Below are 16,102 nucleotides of genomic sequence, written 5' to 3' on the forward strand. Positions count from 1 at the left end.
CCCTTTTCCTTATTAAAAATAGAAAGAAGTGAATAGCATAGACACACAAGTTCCACATGTGCCTTCCATTCTAGCAAGACTGCAACCAATGTTTTAGGGTGAGAACCACAAACAGCTCTAAGACAGTAAGGTTCTGGTAAGCAAGAAGCATGAAATTTTAGTCATTTTCTTTTGCAAACTACATTCATTTCTTATACAGGGTTTGTTATTAAAACTTTCTTATTTTATAAAATTATATTCCTCATTCTGAGGAAGGTTTCCAGAAAAGTTCATAGCTGGATTAAAAAAAGTCTATCGCACAGGAGGGAAGAGTGGTGACATAAGAAATAAGCCTTTCATTTATGGCATACTATTTTAAAGAGCTTGTTTTCATGTACTTTTCAATAAATTTATTTCTATAATTTGAATAAGTTTTTCCAGCRTCTTACCACTGATTGTAGGGCCTGCAGTGGGTACTCATATCAGTCTCAAGAGCATATTTACCTTTCTCTCCCAAGCCTTGTGGTAGCAGTATGTATGCACCACACTTACAGCACTGCTCTGGATGTGGGTCTAGCAGGGAATCTCTCTGAGGGGAGAAGAATTGKTACACAAATCAACTCCAATCACACCCAAAGGCTTTATTCTGAATCGATCCAGAAACTAATGCAAGCCTCAAGATACATCAATGATGTGTTGTCTTCTTATTCTCAGGCTGCTCACAACCTCTCCACCAAAAGACTTGCCCCAGTAGTCAGAGTCTGCAGACAAATGACTCTGCTGAGAAAAGACAGTAGCCAAATGTTAAAAACAAGATCTTATTCCATGACAATTCACCTTCCTTCAGCTCTTTGGAGTGTGAGCTTTCAGAAAAATTCTATAATAAAATATTTAGACATATACAAAGTGTTCTGAGGGAGAAAATATTTAAGTCATTTTGTCTATTTAACTTAGAAGAAGAAAAAAAGTGGATAGATCTATGAACTGCACAGAAAGTGCAGTTTGGGTTATATGGCATTCTTCACTGTGTGCCCCTTTCTTGTGGTGGTAAAACAATAGCTGGTAAGGCGCAATCTAGCTGAGGCAAGGGGATTGTAACACAGGTGTTCTATGAGATTCATCTCTTCCATTTCTGCCCTTTGAGCGTTGCTTTCAGTAAAGCTCAGAGTATGTTTTGAACAAGGCACACACAGTTAGCCTGACACATTGGGATTCACTTGAGCAATTGCCTGTGAGTTGCACAGATGGCCAAAACACATAAAGTATGCTTTACATGTTCCAGATGCATTGCACTGATTGCATATGTTCAGCAGTCTGTTATTCAAAACATTTAAATAAATACTGGGACACCAAGCAAAGTTGCAGCTTCTGCTCAGGCCAGGTCATTGATGTCCAGTAATCCTGGGAAAGTATTCTTCTCTCACCTGTCTTAAAGGAAGAGTTAAGCCAGCTTGTCTGCTTTTCCCTCCCAGGTAGCGTGACATGGTTGGGAGCAGTAAGAACCTATGAATCCACTGCTCCAAGTCATAAGGGGCTGGGGGGCAGGTGGAGTGCTTTTGAAGAATCAAAACAAATTTGCATGTGAGCCCTTGTCACATGGACTCACAGAATCACAGTAGCACAGAGTGGGTCAGGTTAAAAGTGACCACAATGAGTCAAATGGTCCACTCTCCCTGCTCAACCAGAGTCATCCCAGAGCACATTACTCAGGATTACATTCAAGCAGTCCTTGAATATCTCCAGTAAGGGAGACTYCACAACCTCTCTGGTCAGTCTKTTCCWGTGCACAGCCACTSACAYAGRAAAGTTCTTCCTCATGTTCAGGTGGAAATTCCTGTGCATCACTTTCTGCCCATTGCCTCTTGTTTTAATCCTTGGCACCAGCGAGGAAGGCCTGTCTCCATCCTCTTGACACCCATGCTTTAGACATTTATATACATGAATAAGGACCTCTCTGARTTGCCCCTTCTTGAGGCTGAATGGGCTCAGCTCCCTCAGCCTTTCCTTGCAGGAGAGATTCTCCAGACCTTTGGACATCTTAGTAGCCCTCTGCTGGACCTGTTCCAGGAGCTCCATGTCTCCCTTGCGCTGTAAAGCCCAGAACTCATTTCACTTTATTTTACATGCTAGGCACTGACATTACTATATCTATCTTACAGGAAAATTCAAGACAACACTCAAAGTGATACTCCAGAGATTGGTACCTCTCTCAGTGACCACATCAGTACTCTAAGACAACTTTAGACTTTGCATGTCATTCCCTTAACTAAGTATTGAAAGTGATGGTGGGGAATTTGATAAAATATGAACAATAAAATACTTTGTAGTTAAAGTAGAAAATATTTAATTAAAAAAAAAAAAAAGAAATATGGAAAAAAAGAAGAGGTACCTTTTTCTCTGTGTGTAGGAATAACCACAGAATATTCTATGTGCAAGACATGGGTGCCTATACCTGTTGTTCTGAAGCTCGTAGAAATGGCCTCAGTTGGCCACTGCTTATCAAGGYAATCATTGATACCCTGAAGAAGTTTGAGGGTTAATGTAGTGTAAAATAATRAATGCTGTTCATCAGTTGACTAGATAAATTTGTTTCTGATTTATTTACAGCAAATAGAGGATGAGGATTAAAGTACTTTACACTGTAATTGAACTCAAGTCATTTTCAAAATCCCTGTGAGAGAAGCACAACTGTACCTTTTATCTATTGTGATATAAGCTTTTATTATATCTGTGCTCCACTCCAMAGTTCTTTATTAGTTCTCTGTACAACTATTTACTGTTCAGAATAACTTCAGGTGCCTTTCTTAATAAAAGTATCCTGGCTCTAGTGACAAGAGGAAAAAGAAACCTCATAGAAGTTTGCCATGTGTGTAAGGCACTTTGAAGAAAGATAGTAAGGCAACCAACACATCAAACATATTGCTATGGAGATATAAATCATTCAAATCAAGTATTTAAATATTCCTAAATTAATAATGAATACAACTCCTAAAACCAGGAAAAGAAAGAAAATAATACCGTGAAGTCACTTTTATTACCTGTGATTATCCCCACTTTGAGTTCATTAGCATTTTAATAATAAATCTGTTTTTCAATAAGTTTTTTTTCCTTCTTAATTCTAAAGAACACTGTTGATTTTGAAGACTGGTGATTAAAGGAATTATGACTTTTGTCGTAAGGGCTAATTCTTCAACTGTTCCTGTAATTGCAAGAAAGAAGGCTTGGCCATGGCAATTTTCATAAAGGTCAGACTAATTCACAGTGTAGATCAGCACTGCTTTCCTGGATACATTCATTTATGTTTTTTGAAATCAGCATTGTTCAAAGAGTCACTGCTTCTCCCTCCCTCCCTGACATATTATGCAAAATGCATGCAAGGGGCAAATTAAAGAACTGCTTCAAAAAACCTAAGGGTACAATAAAAGTGGAGTTTTGTTCTACCTCATTCTGAGGAAGATTTTCCTTCCYTAGAACTAATTTGAAAGGTGGCCAACAGTCTTAACAAGATATGGGATTTTCATCCTCTACCCTAGACATCATATTTAATACTTCACAGTTATCTGTCTGTATTTTAAGARTCAAAATGGTTTGGTGTTTTGAACGTCATCTTCTGCTGAATCACTTATATCAGACTAGCTTGATCAAGTCAAGTAAATTTTTTTATCAGTTTTCCCCTTCTAATCAGTTCCAGGGCTGTGAATTTTCCAGAATGTGAATGTTCCAGGGCTGAATTTTCATGGGGGTACCAGCAGTTCTCTCTTTTGCCCACATGTAAAGAAACAATAAAATTATCTTCATCTTTGTTTTTTTTCTTTTTATGATGACAATTTCAATTTGAAACCTTAGGCTATTTATCATATCTGGGATTCAATCATGTATGGAGATGTTCTTGTCTTAAAAACTGATTATTCCTTCAAAGGCAATTGGCAGTGGTTCCTAGGGTGTTTGACATCTGATAGGAAACACTTATCTTTATATAGATGTGGAMAGAAGCCTGCATATGATAATATCCCATAGGACAGTTTTTAATTGCCATCTATACTTTTATGTCTTTACTGAATACATATAAATCCCTTTGAATAGGTAAATCTATTAAAAGGTGACCTGCTAAGTTTTTAATTAAAAAAAAAAATTAAATTCTGCTGTCCCCCACTGTCCCCTTTTTATGATCTTCAGGTGAGAGAAAATAATGCATCAGGGATTAGGAATATTGTAATTACCTTTTAAATGCAAAATTAACACCTGAATAGCTTGAAAACCATAGAGCTCTTTATAAAAGATAAATGAATGACTATGTAAATGACTCAATTTAAGACCAGCACAAGGAAAAAGAACATAAAATCATGTGTTTATACATTTAGAACACCAAAATTGTCAATTTATCTATCTACACAGCATTATCTTTTGATATAAACACTTGGAACAWCTGAGATGAAAAAATTCAGAGAACCTGAATTCTTTTTGTGAGGTCWTTCTCAAAATCTCAGAAAACAAACAGAGGAAAAAGAATTTCCTGACGCCATTAAACCTTTGATCTGTCTTTACAATATATTTTTATTCTTTATGTGCTGTTCYGTGCTGCAAATATTGTTCATTTATTTATTATTCTTTAACAAATAAAACCGAGCTTTTGGAACACAGAACAGAAAAGCAATTTTTTTTTTCAACTGGGATGTAGAAGCAAATCTGCACTTATTATATCCCTGGATTTGTCCATATGGTGTTTATTTTTGTACAGTCTTTCAGCTGAAGTAAAAGGCTTAAAAATAGTCTCATTTGAGTCTTCATCATACCAAAGAGTAGGGTACTTATACCTGCCTTGGAGAAGAAAGACCAGGGGTACAGATTTTGCCACCTGAAGATCAGCTCTAAACAGTATTAYTCTGTAATTCTTCTCTTCCTTGGACACATTATGTCTCTTTAATAATTAATAAAATATCTTGTAGACCTGTCTTTAGCTCAGCTACCAGAAGAAAAGGAAAAAATTCTGGTATTTAATCCCCTAGTCTTTATTCTCCTTGTGTCTCCCTGTATTTTGTCTCTTTGCCAGTGAAATATTAAAAACTCTTCCTCTGGATTTTTTTTTTTTTTTTTTTTTTTTTTTTTCTTACTGCATGAAAGTGAGCTTATATCCAGCCAAATAAGACAAGACAGAGTTTCAAGATAGCAGAATTTGGGTGGAATCTTCCAGTTTATTTGGCAGATAAATTATGTTAGTGGATGTTGGGGTGACAGAGGGCTGCTGGCTGTGTCTGTGTGTGTGTGTTTTACGAGAGAGGAAAGGGAAGTGGCTGAGTAGCAGGACCCTGGCTTGCTTCCATGGTAAATCCGGTACTGTCCAATTGATTTGCTCAAGGTGTTTGCTGGAAATGCCTGCTGTCTTACCTATTTATTGCATAGCCTGAACCTTCTGTATTTGTCAGAAAGATTATTCTGGGTTTTCACAGTGCAGCATGAGTTCTTTCCAGAAACAACTGTCCTAGGTCTCCAAAGCAGATGGTGTCACCAAACTTTTGACTGTGGGCTCTCGCTAATTTCRTTTTGCATTAAGTAATAAATATTATTTCAAAAAAGATTTTTGAAAAGAGGTGGTAAAAAAAAAAAATCCACATTAAATGTTGTAAGTGTGTCACTAAAATCCTTTGTGTCAGGAAAGTCATCAGATAAAATAATCAGTAGTAATATGATTGGCATAATATGATTCTCTTTTTGGATCCAAAGTGATGGAGATCAAATTCAATTAATGTTCTCATTCTCACTTTTGCTTTCTTAATATATTTCCAAGAATTCACCCTAAACCCACAAGAGATGAGAAGACCTGTTTTGAATGTCATGCAAATTATCTAAGGGTTGGATAAATGTTAATAAGTTTTTGTGGAGAGAATTCCTTCGTTGTTGTGACTATTTCTAATGGAAGCAACGGTTCCTGAAAAGGAGCAAAATGATGTTTCAAGAAGGACAATAACTTGGTTAAGGATTAGAAAAAATGAATGTAGAACAAAAAAATAAAATGGCTTTATGTGTCTACCTTCTCCAGATGCTGATTAAAAGTGCAGATAAAATGTGTAATGCAGTTATTTTGTAACAACTGAAAGTACCGTTCTACAAAAGTGTAAGATGATTTAAAGCGGTGGTGCTGCAATTGCTTCTTCCCTTCTGGACTTGTTTTCACATTTCTGACCCTGCTAYGCAGTCGCTGACACTCTTGTCCTTATTTGTGGTTATTTCAGAGAACTAAAGTTGAAGAAAACCAATCTCTGGGTGGCAAAAGAAAGACCAGAATGATAAACAATGTGTTGGGAAGGAGGAATATCATCTTGAAATAATCTAATTAAGTAAATTATGGTGTAGTTTACTTAAAACCTAGGATTAATTACTGACATATATTATCTTTAGGAAGTCTAGTCGTCCAGGATACATTAAACTTTAACAAGCAAATGTAAACATGATATGGAAAAAAAATCCCACATGGTTTTGAAACAAATAATCATGCTTTTTCACAATTTTTTTTAATAGAAAAGTTGAAAAATTGTAAGCAAGATATAGGTATTTCCCACCACCAGAAAATTGGTGGAGGAATTAAAAGCAGGAAGAATGATTCAGTTCTAAAACTGCCATTAGTTATAATTTTAATAGTGTTAATGAAGACATTTTTTAAATTAGAACACTGTGGAAAAAAAAACTTAATAAACATCCCACATGACAGAGACAGTTGCATCGATTATTAATTATTATAACTGTCCCTATTTGCTTTAATTTAGAGATTTGTTTAATTAAATCTTCCAACTTAATCTTCCAAGTTCTATGCATTAATATATTTATTTTGTGTGAGCAGCTTTTTGTGTGAACAGCTTTCTTATTAGCAGAAATATAATACAGCATTGAGTATTTAAAGCACTCWGTGAAAACTAGTCCTGGAGTTGAATGAAGTTATTCTGGATACATACTGATATAATGGATTGCCAATGAACACAGAGAGCTTGGAACTCAGCCACTAAAATCCATCTGCAGAGCATTAATTTAGTTCCTAAAGGAGAAACCTGGGAACTCCTACCAAGACGGAGTCAGATGATTCTGTATGAATGAGGACAACWGAGAAATGACTGATTGTGCTGCCCTTGAAAGGAAAGACTTATAACACTATTACACATCTTTGAGGTGGCAAGAATTGAGTTTTCTTGTGAATAAAATTTGAATATTTCTTTAGCCACAGTTGCGTGCAGGGAATCACTGGCAAACTCAGATAATTTAGATGTTTGTAAGCAAAAGACTTGTCGTTCCTATCAATTCTTTTCTGTCCCTATTCCTTTGGTTATCTACAGACCTTCAGGGCTGCTCCACTTCTGACTTTTCCATGCTGCTGTGTTCAAGGCTCCTTGAAGTGTACCTCAGGCAGGAGYTCAATGCCAGCTGCCTGGTGGATTCCCAGCAAGACTTCTTTGGGATTTTGACATGCATATTATAAAGCAGAGTTTGTGCAGAACCCTAATTTCTCTTAAGACTAAGGAAATTGGAGTCCATTAAGCCATTAATTTAGGAGAAGTCAGTAATTTCACTTTCCTGGAACCTCCAGGCACTATTTTTTTTATTCCAKATACCTTCACTTGCTTACTGTTTGCATGGCAACAAAAAGTGTCTGTTTTTTCATTCTAGCTCTTTCCTTTGGTCTCTAAGATTTAATATTTTATCAAGGCTATGCCAACAGTCTCAGAAAAGGATCTAGTAAAAAAACAAAGTAAATCATATGCCGAGTAACTATTTTGTTCAGTAGTCTTCATGCAGGTCTGTCAAGAAAACATGCTTAACTCCTCTGACACAGAGTTTTAGCTACTTGAAACTCATCAGCAGAGGAGCAGCTACGAATTCTCATCAAATATGTTCTGATACAATCAAATACAATCAGATTTGCAGTTGTATTTTTGAATATTCCACCTTCTTGCTGCTGGAAGTATAAAGCATTAGTCATCAAGACTGATGTAGAGAAAAGTGAATAGATTCTTTAAGTCAGAATATTCACACATCTTCCACATCATCATATGCATTTTGAGAGGGTGACTAGGTTTTATTAACAATAAATTAGCTTGAGCTGCTATTAAATAGTTCTCTTGGGCACAACACTGATAATGCCATATGTTATTTTTTTGTGTTCCTYATTCTCAGGTTTTTTAATTAAGGGYGCATGGGTGAAAAGAGTGAAGTCTCATTAATTAAATTAATGKATTGAAAAGCCACATGACCATGAATTAACATGAATTACTCCATAGAGACAACATTACATTTTTAGGAAGGAAACATTTCACTGACCTCTAGTCACCTAAAAAAAGTGAGCAGAGATAGATAATCAACAATCAGGACTCACTCATTAACAGATAGGAAATTTAAAAATACTTTAAAACCGTTTTCAGACCTGAATTTTATTTAAAATTACTCCTTCAGTGTAAAGAAGTTTAAAAAGATCTGTTATTTCATTTTGGTTATCATTTGTTACTCACCAAGGTACTGCAAAAGAGAAAAAAAAAAGGGTTTTATTTGGGCTAACAGAATAGAATTGAAAACATATGTAGGAATTCCTGTTTTACTTTTTTTGGCAATAAGACGGGACACTTGAGGAGACATTTTTCTGTGCTTTAAGTTTCTCATCTGAAAAATTAGGATGTTCATACATAAGCATATTTGTTCAGCACATAACAATGAAGAATGTTAGATATATGGAAAAAAAGAGCACTATTTAGCATGTTAAGGAATTCTTAAGGAAATAGTTGAATTTTTAAGGAATGGACTTGAAGGATATTCAGARCCTCTTTTTTCTAGTGCACTAGTTGATAACAGCATTTCACCATCAAAATAAGAGCTAGCTTTATTTAGGGTTTTTTTTCTTAAATTTAGATRTTTTGTCAAAATCTGTCTGCAGAAAAAATAATTGTAACAGATGGATATAAATTAAGCAATAAAGTGGATATTTAAAATACTCAAAAAGAAGATGTTTCTACTGCAAATCAGTTATAATAATATTTAGGATGTAGGGAGTCATGAAGGATGAGTTATATATTTGTGTTCGCTTTGTTTGATTTCTTAAATAAATAGCTCTACGGGATTTAAAATGTTTTGGTTTTTTACATGTGACGTTTGTCATGGATCTTTAGAGAGGTGAATGAATGCACTGTTATCTAAATATTTGGACATCAGAGTTTTTTATGTATCTGGTCCCTCATTACAACATGAAAACATGTCTGCAGTAATACAAATGCAACAGACATGAAATGTATATGGATGCAATAAAAATACCTTGTTCTTGTCCCAGAAACAAAAAGAAGTCATATATCTAACTACAAAAGAATAAGAAAAACTGTTTCAAAAGTGTGTTAAAGTGATTATTCTCAGTTTGCCTCCTTACTTGAAGTACCTCCAATCTTTCAATCAGTTTCTATCAGAATGTGTATGGTCTTTATGCAAGAATGTATTGCAATCTTTTTGTTTACAAAATGCTGTCAGAGTCACYAGTGGACCACTTACCGATGCATACAACTGAGGTGAAATCTGCATCTGAAAACCACTCAGAAAGTGTATTTGTGAAAGAATATGCTTGCTCTGGTATTGGCAGTGTTTTACGTGCAAAGAGYTATTGCACCAGTCCTGTAATTTTCTCGTCTTCYRAWTTTTTTTCTAAGTACAGTTCAAGGWATGGTATTTTGCCCATAAAACCTTTTACCTTTTGACTCCTAAATATCTTAAAGACCTGCTCTGTCTCTTTGCTTTATATCAGTAGTTGAGATCAACTGAGACTTTTAAAGTGACAGCCTCTATATTTAGTTTAAATGTCATGGGGCTGGTGAYACATTCTCCTTAGAGCAAAGCCATAGATTTCTACAATTCAATTCTCCTGTTCTTACATAAGAATTAATTTTAGGCAGACTTCATTCTCTAGCTGTATTCAAATAGAGCAGGTTGCTTAGGAAGGCTTCTAATCCACTGGGGGATTTTTTCTGTCRTTTGCCATTCTCACTGTCAATCTACATTGTTATGAGACATTCCTCCAAGAAGTCTTGCTGTATTTGTGCCTACATCTCTTTTTCCCTCCATTGGGAAAAAGAACAGCTACACTGGGAAGTTGCCAGTACAGCAAGAAGAGCCTCCTGAGCAGGTACACAGGGCATATTTTCAGACCTAAAAAAAAAAAAAAGAAAAAAAAAAGCAGTAAAAAACATTTTTAATTTTAAATGTATAGAATAACTCAAAATATTCTCTCCAGTAGGCACAGAGAATGCCTCACAAAAATGAACTCATAACTTCTATTTTGATCAGACTTCCTTATCTATAATACACTTTAGCCTCCCTTACACCTTCCATTAGACTCTGGAATATATGAAGCTCACCAGAATGTGAAATRTTCTTCATTATACCCACTGAGCTATTTTAGTTACACTGTTTAACTTTCAGCTTAATTACAAGAAGCAGACACGTTACAAAGGAGAAATTGTCTGTGCAGCCCATCTCTTACCACTGTCTGCTGTGTCTGTTGGGTTGACAGTCCAAATTCTATTAAAGTAAATGAAGATGATATGACCAAAACCTCACAGATTTAAAAGTTTATCTCTGACTATTTCTGTCCTGCAGTTTAGGAGGGCCATGACTATCCTTTGTAAGTCATTTGAATAATATTTAAACTATATTCTCTGTCCACTTGTGTAAGTCAACTTAGTTTCACTTGGTSTGATTAAACATAATGAATCCCTACCCAAACTCCAGTCAAATTTATTAATATTAATTCACCCCAAGTAATTTCCACCGTGCACTTAGAAGCCTTTGACACTGTAAATCCTTAGCAGTTAAATGGGAATAAAGTTAAGCTAGGCCAAAACTGAATTTTATAAATCTGTCTGAAGATCTAGCAAGTCATTGGAAATGCACAATATCTAAAAATGCTCAAAAACTACAAAAAACTATTTTGGCTGGTTAATTTTTTAGTTATTCTTTGTTGCTTTTTTGACATAATCAATTTTATCCCTTTGTTTTTAAATGGTCATCTACATTGTAAACAAATTACTATTGATTAAAAAAAGGAAAAGAATGTAGTATTTCTTCAAAATTCCTTTCAAATTAGCCTGAGYCTTCCCTTTTAAGTATCTGCTGCTCTCCATTAACCACTTTTCTCTTATGTTTTTCTAGTGCTTCTAGTAGAACTTGTTAGGCAGCATAAGTTGTGGAACAGCAGGGAAAGGAACTATGATAATGATAATTTTTCTTGTGCTGGTGATCTAAAATTATGGAAACTAAAATCAGGAAGGTTGAAGTATTATGTAAAAAGCGTCTATATATCTGTATGTTTATGTATAAATACATATGTGCATATGTGATGCTCTAAAAAGAATCCGGACAATATGTTTTCTATCATTTCAGAAAAAAAATTATATATACTATATAAAAAGCACATTTTAATATTATAATTTTATAATTAATTATGTATCATGCAYATAATGTAAACTGGGGCTGATAAAATATAAACACGTATTGCCTAATGACTACATTTTAAATCACAAATCAATTTGCCAGTGGGAAAAAAACTAATTAGTTTTTTTAAATACTCAGAATAACACAAACTTACAGATTTTTGGATTTTAGGGCAGATAGTACTGAAACTGTGCTACAATAATGCATATGGACTTCAAACACAGTTACAGGAATGTCTGAATGTATTTCTCATCTGAAAGACAATAGAAGTTTTACTGGAAAGTGGTAACACAATCACAGTACTCTAGTGGCTAAAAGCTTTTTTCTGATTTCCTCTTTGAATATATCTTATGCATAGTCCAGTTTTCCTTATGTTCTTCATCTAAAGTAAATCTTATCTGAAGTTTTTGTTTCATTTGAATTCTAAAACCCCTACAGACAACAAACACACCTCATGGGCTTTTTATTACTCTAGATAAACTAAATTATTTTAGTCCTCATCCAGACATCCAGTCTTCTGGATCATCCAAATTCTTTTTCTCTGTTGCTACACTAATCTAAAGGTATTTGTCTGCAGCACAAATAGTTCCCTGTGCATTAGTGTAGCTGCAAAATGCATATAAGCACTACCTACAGCACTGTGCTTTTCACTTGCTTTTMACTTAATTTCATTCTGCAGCCAATGAAGAGAAATAATCCAAATAAATTCTAAGTCACTCAAAACACCTGTGTTTCACCTGTGACAATAGAGAAATGCTAAAGCAAATRAAGTTGTAAATTAGACATGTCATGATATTTATGAATGTAGCACATTTAGGAGATGAGCTCTTTGGGTAGTGAAAACTGACTGTCTCAGGCCTAATCAGACAAGGTTTCTCAAAAGACAGGTTTTAGCACAAAAAGCATCTTGCTTCCAGGTCAGGATACAAATTGTATCTTATGTGCAAAAAAAAAAGTAAAAAAATGCACTGTACTTCTTTCAAGGTTAATTTTACTGTTTCCAGCAAAGCCTTATGTTGGTTTGATTGAAAAAAAAATCACAAGCTTCAAATTACATTACAAATTTGTTCTTATTCTAAATGGTGAGGTAGGATCATATATCTAATTTTCTCAAAATGAAGAAAAAGAAATCATTAATGAATAATGTAAAATCTAAGCAAGACTATTCTTATGTTAGAATTTTTTTGTTTATATTTTCTTCAGAAAAGTGTTGAAAGAAAGGGGTTCTATATGAAACKTAGTGCTAGAAGTTATGGTTCCAAAGATAGCATCATTTATTTTCATTTATTATCTAAAATGCAACAATATTTTAAAGCTGTTTATTTTCCTTAGAATCTGTTCTAATATAAGTGATTTTATTCTAATWTGCCCTAATTTCTGTGCCATGTGAGAAGTAAGAAGTGTGGTATTTCAATATTTTGCTTGAGAGTAGGATGAAGACTGCAGGATTCAGCACAAACTCTGAGATTCCRTAGTTTATAATCATGTAAGTCAACTTGAAAATAAATTATTTTGGAAACCTCCAAAGCAGTCCCAGCTCTATATCATTAGGCTTACTGTCATGAAATACATTTCATTCATCATATTTTGYAAAACAAAATGATATCGGACCTGTGCTGGCTCAGCAGCATTCTGATGACAATCACTAATGGGTTGACTCTAGTTTAGACACTTGTTGACTCCTAGAAGATAAATGAGTCTTCAGAAAGAAAAAAGTGAGCACTGGTGACACTCCCTAAACCAATRTGATTGTCTGACCTATGCAACACAACAGACATTGTTCTTCAAATTTGCTGTCCACGGCCACTTCCCATAGTAGAAAGCTTCAGGGAATGATAATGAAGTGTATTTTAGGGCACAATTCTTAACGCTGCCAGKGGGATTCATTAGCAGCTGCATGAAAATCAGATAACTGGAATGGGTTTAAAACTGTGGGAGTAAAGCGGTCATTGAATCTCAAGGTTGTCGGAACTTGCTGACGATAAGTACTCTGCAAGAAATTTAATCTGATGCTTCCAAGCAACTTCTGCAAAGCCTGTTCTAAGTATTCTGGGGGGGGGAAGGAGAAAAATAAACAAACCACCATTTCATATTTGGTAAAAGTGGCAACACAGCCTGGCTGACATACATTCGGTATCATAAAGACATTGGGCCATCTGAAGCGCTTACCACCCAAGCTGCTGATAGGCACTCACTGAGTGTGCCCTTGTGGCAGGGACAGCCAACCTGCAGACAAAAACGCAGTCTCACAACAACCTGTGCAAATTTGCATCAGGTTTTGTCCTTGCTACGGTCTTTTCTGCTTCTGGGAAAGAAGAGGTACCATCATATACCATTATAYTGCTGATTCCCCAGTTCACACTGATGACAACAAATGTTTAACACCCAAGGTCTCACACAAGGAATTATAAACATTTTACTCAAGAGAAATAGGCACAAAAGGCACACACCTACATGTCCAATATGGAACGATTGACCTCAAGCTGCTTTCCCAAGGTTATGTATAAAATCTATGGCAGAATCTAGAAAAAAAGATTGAAATCTTGACAGATTTTTAAAACAGTGACAAAGATCAATCATCTTTAATAGCATTACTATTAGTATTTCATAATAGAGCTCCTCAGTTCAGTCTTTGGTCTTGGTTTTAGAATGTGTATGACATAGTATCTAAAATCATTAYGCAAAAAGGAAAAGGCAGTGTACACAGACATAAAGTGAATTACAAGTCTGGAAGACTTCCCAGAGCCAATGTGGAAATGCCAAGGTTGTCAAAACCTGATGATGGCATATTAAGAAATCTTTCATCTTATATTTCCATGCTAGCATTACTGAGTGCATTCTAAATATCTAGGGAAGCCATAAACACATGCAATGCAATTTTTTGTATCATAAGAGTGACAAAGAGTAACTACTGCATTAAATCAACTGTGAAAGCATGGGTTTTTGTACATCTTCTGGATGTTACCRAGCACAACCTTGAATGTCAGTATCTCAGAAATCGTTAATTGCACCCTATGCTAAATTATCATCTAATGTCAAGGAAAAAAGTTAAATCAAATTGTATGAATAATTCATCAYCTCCAATTCAATATGAACACTGTTGTAGCTGAGTGTTAAGGACTTTTGAATAGTATCATAGAAGGTGAACACTTTTCTGATAATAGAATACCAGAAACTGACCTGACCTTTGTTAAATACAGGTTCCAAAGAATCAAGAAGATATACTTCAGGAGAAAAAACAAATTTACAACTAAAGACAGACTTTGTTAATTGGGTCATATAAATATTTGTGTAACAGTTTTCAGATCAAATYCACTTGCACAGGATTAAGACTCAAAAATAATGTTAGAAATCTCTCAATATAAGTCTCCCCACTCTCCCAACAATTGCTTCAATTGTGTTTTCAGTTAAGGAGCAGACTCAGTTTGCCATATACCCATTAGTAGACTAACATCTTCCTTCTGGGAATATTCCCAGAGCATTGTTGCTACTGCCGTGGTTTGTTAGGATTTTGCCTGTATTTTGCTGAGGATGCATATGTTGGGGGAGAAAGGTGATTTGGGCTGCTGATTTTATGTCTGTGCATTCTTATAGTATCTGTATTTCCCAGAGTTAAACATTTGGTGTCAATTAATGAAGGTGCTATTTGGATAAAACTTTATTGTCATGTGACTACTCTATAAGCTTCCACATTTCACACTGCACRCTTCAGAAGCTCCTTTGCCTATCTAAATAAATGTGGGAACTCAGGTCTCACAGATCTTGCTTCCTGGACTGATCATTTAGGAGTGGGAATAGAAGGAAAAGGTAAAAAAACAAAGAAAAAAAGACAGCAAGAGACTTGTCAAAATCCAATGACTGGGTGAAAAGTAGTAGAATTCAGAAACCCCATTACTTGATGACCTGAAAAGCCTGTGGTTACCTGATGACCTGAAGATTTGAAATTTCCTATCCAAAGTAAGATTATGCCTGCTTTCTTAAGCATATTTTCAGATTTTAATTTGTATATTTTTTTCTTTTATTAATTCATGCACACTATTACTGTATCAGAAAAGCATCAGATGTCCTTAATTCACTATAATAAACACTGTTCCACAAAACTGCCTCATGTACTGTTTAGAAAGTGACTATGACTATGAGTCTGCCAGCTGTGAGGAAAAAGTAGGGAAATGGAAGGATACAGCAACAACCCTATGAAGTACGGCAAAAGTGTTTAGTCCAGGAGAAAGCAGCACTGTGCCACTAACATTTGTGCTCTTTCTATGTCATTCCACACATTACTTATGCTCTGAAGCTTTTTTCCTACTAGTTAATTAGTACCTCTCTTTTAATTCTCAATTAGTTTATWACAAAGTTGATTATACATATTAACGTGATAGAGTTCTTTGCATTTCCCAGTACCATGTCCAGCACATGATGTTTGTTTAATACAAAATAGTAAAACACTGTTTTGAACATGTAATTTAAAGTACTTTCACATAAATTAGGAGTAGAAAAGAAACCAAGAAGTTCCCTAAGCCATCACTTCCAAGAAAAATAATCTGTTCCAAATAGGGGAAGTTGTCTTGGTTTTGAGACAATGTTTTCAGAGAAAAACGTTCCAGAGAAATGTTTCCTCTGAAATGAAAATAAATTTGATAATTTTTTCCCCCACCAACAAGAAATAGATACTGGG

Source organism: Malurus melanocephalus, unplaced genomic scaffold (assembly GCF_030028575.1).
Source record: "Malurus melanocephalus ecotype Western Australia unplaced genomic scaffold, MMel_1.1 scaffold_195, whole genome shotgun sequence".
Taxonomy (NCBI): domain Eukaryota; kingdom Metazoa; phylum Chordata; class Aves; order Passeriformes; family Maluridae; genus Malurus; species Malurus melanocephalus.